Source organism: Taudactylus pleione, unplaced genomic scaffold, assembly GCF_031769625.1.
Source record: "Taudactylus pleione unplaced genomic scaffold, aTauple2 ptg000064l, whole genome shotgun sequence".
NCBI classification, from domain to species: Eukaryota; Metazoa; Chordata; class Amphibia; order Anura; family Myobatrachidae; genus Taudactylus; species Taudactylus pleione.
The window spans coordinates 10,752,276-10,759,025 of record NW_028284466.1 but is presented as its reverse complement, the minus strand read 5'-3'; the positions used below and the strand labels follow the sequence as shown (position 1 = coordinate 10,759,025).

Genomic DNA, 6,750 nt, shown 5'->3' with positions numbered 1-6,750 from the left:
ATAATTCATTCGACAAAGGTAGATGTCCCCTTGCACATGGTTTCCACAGATTTGCTTGAAAATGTAGGACTGTCACTCAATGGAAAGTCCAGTTAGTAATACAAAAAGCATGTTGAGAGAAGTTATGCATAAGCATACTTTAATCACTATAATACCGTATTTTGTGTTGACTTGGTTCTTTTTATTGCAAGGACCAATATTGTGTATGGAATATTGCTATTATTCATTCTTAATTATAAAACGTATACTACAATTGTTCCCAGTATAGACATATACTCTGTGATTAAGGTATGCTTATGCATAACTTCTCTCAACATGCTTTTTGTATTACTAACTGGACTTTCCATTGAGTAACAGTCCTACATTTTCATGCAAATCTGTGGAAACCATGTGCAAGGAGACGATTATGAAGAAAACAAATGGATACTAGCGCACCAAGATTTCTAGAGGGCATAGGATGCAAGCGAGCTGCTGTATAGGATATCTAACCAGATCCTTAAGTATTGACAGAGAAAAAGATATACTGCGCTCAGCTAGCAAACATTACTAACGTGCGGTATCTATGAACCAAGTATGGAGTTAATCTATGTTTAGCACGTATGATATGATAAGACAATATGTAACAAATACTTAGTAGACAATGTGGATATTATGTAATAAAAAATTATTTATTTTCAAAGTTGGCTAAACCATATAGAGTGGAAAACCTGCACATGCACACAAACAAACAATATCCTACCAGATCAGTTAGGAATGAAAACAAATCAGCATTGACCACTCAAGGACCATATGATATATGTGTCAGGATATGGTAAATGGATAGTGAATATCAGGCCAAGGAGTGATATTACTAAAAGTAATAAGGTGCACTGGCGTGCACGATCCCAAATGAATCTGGATGCTTGATGTCAGTCTTTTAGTCAGAAAGCGGCGTCCCGCTGTAATGGCAGCAAGAAGTGGTAAAAAGTACAGTCTGAGGTATGGTGCCCAGGATGATCTTCACGGGGACAAGAGTACGGTGTATATGCCGTGGAGCAGTAGCCTCCTGGTTTGCAGTGTGATCCGCTCACCGTGTCAGTATCGGAGGTTGCCTGAATGACCAAGCTGCCTCCGACCTGCAACACCGGGGATGACACTGTGTCCAACGGGAGACTGCCTGGCACCACCGCTCACTTGAGTAGCGTGCCGTGAGTCTCCCCCTATGTAACCGGTGACTTACCTGTCTCACCATGAGATTCACCGCTCCTTCCCCTGCCGGCTATGTTCCTCCAGATGGTAGAGTTGCTAGTAGTCTCCTCTGTGATGTGATCACCCGGGACGCCGCTTTCTGACTAAAAGACTGACATCAAGCATCCAGATTCATTTGGGATCGTGCACGCCAGTGCACCTTATTACTTTTAGTAATATCACTCCTTGGCCTGATATTCACTATCCATTTACCATATCCTGACACATATATCCTATGGTCCTTGAATGGTCAATGCTGATTTGTTTTCATTCCTAACTGATCTGGTAGGATATTGTTTGTTTGTGTGCATGTGCAGGTTTTCCACTCTATATGGTTTAGCCAACTTTGAAAATAAATAATTTTTTATTACATAATATCCACATTGTCTACTAAGTATTTGTTACATATTGTCTTATCATATCATACGTGCTAAACATAGATTAACTCCATACTTGGTTCATAGATACCGCACGTTAGTAATGTTTGCTAGCTGAGCGCAGTATATCTTTTTCTATGTGCAAGGGGACATCTACCTTTGTCGAATGAATTATACCTTCAGCCATACTTTTCTGAACCTGCCCAATCTCGTCTGATCTTGGAAGCGATACAGCAACAGGCCTGGCTAGTACTTGAATGGGAGACCTCCTAGGAATACCAGGTGCCGTAGGTCAATCCATATTGGAACATTAGGATAACACGTGGCACAGATACTACATGAATCAATTGTGTATGTTTATACACCACCAACATATGGACTGGAGATATTATGATATGTATTTTAGATGCGTGCTGTGACATGCAGATTTGATTTACTTATTTTTGCCGTTCAGCTCGTTGGATTATGATCCATATCCGAGCTTTGGAAATATAATTATGTGGACATAGGTTCCTGACCACACTTATGTCTATTTAAGACTACCTCTTAATTTTCTGCAAGTACAATAAAAGTTGTTTTATATGCATGTTATATGAGATTTCATTTAAGTGTGACCCAACAAAGAGCCTTTCTTTTCATGTTAATACATTCTAAATATGAAGTTTTAATATTAATAATCATTATGACAATTAATAAAGTATATTATTGTTTAGTCATCTTCCAAAAACATATAGACAAAAAATGTGCTTACTCTTGCAACCTCCTAATATAAATACAAATTAGTAATGCTGACAATAAACGGACTGAAAAAAACCCAGCACCATCAATATGTTAAAACAATATATATTCATTAGAGTTATAACTTTAAATAACAACTTACATTTTCATTTTTTTTAAATCTAACAAGAGCAAAATGGAATAATATTCAGTTCAAAGTATATCTCATTTTTAAAAATTACTTATGGATTATTAAATAATGTAGATTTGAAAACATGAATCAATGGCAATAGCTGAAATGGAGCACAGGCTGACACGCTATTAATTTTTAATGTATCATTTGTACAAGTATTACAGAGGGAAAATTTCCCTTGATCATTAATTGGACAATGTTATATGACACGAACAGAAAAAAAAATGATCTTTTGGTTTACCTGTCTAGAAAATGGAGCTATCATTAGTGAGAAGAAATAGGTGATCATGACTTACCTATTTTTCATAAATTACACTAAATAACTATAATGGTGCAATTTAGTAGTCCAAAGTTCATTTTTTTATCCGCAGGCCATCCATAGTTAACAGTTTAAAGTAAGGGATCGTGCTGAGAAAATAGTGGCCTAATCAGATGCCATAAATTCTGGCTGATCAGATGAGCCCCATTTTCTTTCAGCATGAAGATCTAATGAAGTAGTTTACTAGAGGGGGATTCACAACTTTTGTCCCTGCATTTGATTATTCTGGGTGGCTGCACTGAGTTCCAAACTGATAGAGTACTGTACACTGCAGCCTAATCCTTGTGGATTGTGGTATGCATGCTGAGCTTTCCCAAGGTTTTATCATTAAATCTCCATATAACTGCTGCAAAATAAGTGCCTCTAATCACTTCATATTCTAATCTCTGGTCAACCATAAACAGTAGAAATGCAGAACAACGCAACAGTATATTCCCAGATAATGCCATTTATTACGCAAGAAGAATTTACAAGTGATCTTTGTTATATTATTTTGGAAAACTGTCATTACTACTTTTTATTATAAAATGAGTGCCGTGGCTTAATTATAATCAATTTCCAAATAATATTTTTTATTTAAGTGCTGCATATGAAATGTAGTGTTCTGAGGGCCTGAGTCAGACTAATGTTACGAAATAAAAAATGTATGCTGTTCACAATTCACTTGCTCGGCTCCATAAATGTCCCTCTCATCTTCCTACTGCAGAAACCTGGGCTGAAGTATTTAGCTGATATTAAATACACAATATAGTGCGTGTGTGTGTGTGTATGTGTGTGCGTGTGTGTTTTGATTATATTTTTTATTAACCTTAAGAAATTAAATTATGTCATATAAAGCCTCCATAGAAAGCAGCAGCTAGTAAGTTGTGACTGTGGCCTGTTACACTGGATTCATGAAATGACAGCTAACAATATTGCTCGGCAACCACACAATCACAGCACTTATGAACCCTCAAATAAATAATGTCATAGAATTTGTACCTGGAAGCATTACAATTTTGACCCTGTGGAGACAACCATGAAGCACACTAGGATTGCAATCAGATTGCAATCAATGGGTCTTTAGGAAGCAATCACATCCCGTGCTAGATCAAGATGTTTGTTGAACCAAAATGCTTAAATATTTTATAATAAATATTACATTTTTGAAACAAATTTACTTAATATGGAATTATTACTTTTTTTTTACAAATCTAAAATGTTAGGTGTTTTTTTTATATTTTTTTTAATGTAATGTATTTGTTATGTTGCTTCCAATTATTTTAATTCATTGAATGCAAACGTTATTCTGTGCGTGCATGTGTGTGTGTAGAATCATTAACCACTTTTACTTTGACCTCACTGATAGAATAAAACGAAATCCACCATGCAGTCCCCATAAAATACAGCTTCCCCCACCAATCTTCCGCTCAGCGTTGGATCAATGCAGAAAAAATGCCCTTTGATGGACTTTCTGGCCCTGTGATCTCCCAGCCCTAGGGGTTTAAAGGATGAGCATATCAATTCGGGACCACTGAACTGCATTTCCATTGCATGAGGAACCCTCCTCTTGGCTTTGTCCAGACAAACTCAAGCCCTCCTACTTTTGTCACTCTTCTTTCATGCTTTATTTAGCAAACATAAAACAAGCTTTGTTTGTTGCTGGGTCGATTCTAAACTTTGCATAAAACAGTTTAAAGTGTTGTTAAGCTGTGTGTACCTGAGAACACCTCCGGGGTTGTAACCGATTTTAAAATAGTCTTTTTCTACTACTTATTTCTACCAAATTTTATTCTTCTGTAGTTTTTTTTTATCAAAATAAAATGCAATTACATCATAAAAGTAAACTTTTTATCAGGAAAGCACAGGCCCTTTCCCTGTCTGTGGTAGAAGCACAAAGAAGAAAAGGGATGATTTAATCTGAGCTCTGTTTATTGCTGTTACAGAAATTAATGCAAAGTGAAAGCAAAGAGCATTTACACTGTTCCCCTTCTACTCCTGTCCCCATGGTTTCAGCCTACATTACAGAGGTTCTTAAACTTTTTTTTCTTCTTTATCCATCTTCAAAGTATGTCTGGCAACTAATTTCCTACTATATAGTGTGTAACTTTGTATATAAATGTACTTTGAATGACATTTATGTGATCCATGTTATTAGTACTGGTAAAAAAATATATTAGAATACTGGGAACCTATAGCAGCTCTCAAGTCATGAGGACCCCAAGGGGTATATTTTTTATGGCTGGATTGAATAGGGCAATATAATACATACAACTTTAGGCTTGTTTTGTGTGTATTACTATTGCCATTTTAAATCCAGCCCTCATAAAAACAATCTTGGCAATTACGCTGTACCCATAAATGACTTGTTGATCCACATTAATTGTCCCACGCCAAATATTAAAGATATGGCCATTTAAGTAAATAACTTCCCCCTACAACTTATTATGACTCCAGCCATATTGGTTATTTGTATTTATACTTATCTATTCTGTGAATCTAGCACTGATGGAGATGTCAGTAGATGCTGCTACCCCTCAGTTGCTTGGTATTGATTTGATTTGCCTAATATGCACAATACAGCTCATCTCTACAATATGCCATATTTCAGAACATGTTCTATTGCTCGGTTTTACTATAATATACTGTGATACAGTGCTTTATCTATACACCCAGTGATCAGTACTCAGATTGTCAGACAGATGAGTGCAAATAAAAAATAAAATCATTTAATGGTTCAAGGAGGTCACACAATAATAAGGTGGAGGGTACACCTCCGTTTAAAGGGCCTGATTCAGACTCAGTCGCAAGCGCTGAGCGCTCACAACCGGGTTGATGGTGGCCCAGAGCACATGCGCACGACGGAGCCAGCTCCGTTGTGCGCATGCGCGAGACCCGGATAGCGACGGGCAATCCATCGCTCCCGGTCTCGCACCAAAGGGGCGTGCTGTCGATGTTGAGTGACAGCACGCCCCCTTTGGTGGGCAGCCCGGGGGGATGGCTGCCCGGACGGAGGTGTTCCAATGAGAATGCCTACCGTTTGGGGGCAGCCCCACAGACATCACAAGTGATGTCAGTGGGAGAGCTTTCGGCTCTGTTTGTGCTGAAAGCTCTCTGGGGCTTGCGGCCATGAGACCCTACCACAAGGGTCTCGTCGCAAGCCTCCTGGCAACCCACAGCAATGCGAGCGGCCAGGAGGCTGCTCCATAAACAAAAAAAAAAGACGCCCTGATTCAGAGCGAGCGCTCTGTCAGAGCGTCCGGCTCTGAATCAGGGCCAAATCCCATAAAAAATATATATATATATACAGTATATATAAATATATAAACTGTGTGTGTATATATATATATATATATATATATATATAGAAATAACGCCGGCACTCCACAGTGTAGTCAGTACCTGCCTGGGTGCCCTCTAATGGTGTGTGAACCAAGTATATAGGGAAAAACAGCGGCACTCTCAGGACTTGAAATATAAATGAGACTCACGACTCCCAGAGATCAGCGTCCAACGTTTCAGTCGGTGTGACTTTTATATATATAAAATACACACACACAGGGCCGGCTCTAGGGGTGTTCGACTTTTGCGGTTGCACAGGGGCGCCACCCATAGAGGGCGCACTCTTCCCCAACATCCCGATTTCAGCCAGACACTACTGTCTCTCTGTTCCAAATTGGGAGGTTGGGGACCGCCACCGCCGCAGCTGTGCGGCGGTGCCGGACCCCGGAGACTCTGAATGGAGAGGGCTGGGGGCAGCCCAGCTAGTGAGGCTCCCCTTACCCTGATGTTATTTGGATGCGGGCACATAGGGGGCATGACCTATTGTAATAAGGCCACATCCCCATTTCCGGTCGCACCTGGCTTTACCCCACGCGAAGATAGGGCGCACTGGAGAGGGCCGGCACAGGGTGCTCCAACCCCTCGAGCCAGCCCTG

At 39.5% G+C, this 6,750-nt stretch overlaps 1 pseudogene; it reads left to right on the top strand.

The window, feature by feature from the left end:
* The first annotated feature begins 1,779 nt into the window (after window positions 1–1,779).
* On the top strand, window positions 1,780–1,898 carry LOC148534784 (5S ribosomal RNA; annotated as a pseudogene).
* The last annotated feature ends 4,852 nt before the right edge of the window (window positions 1,899–6,750 follow it).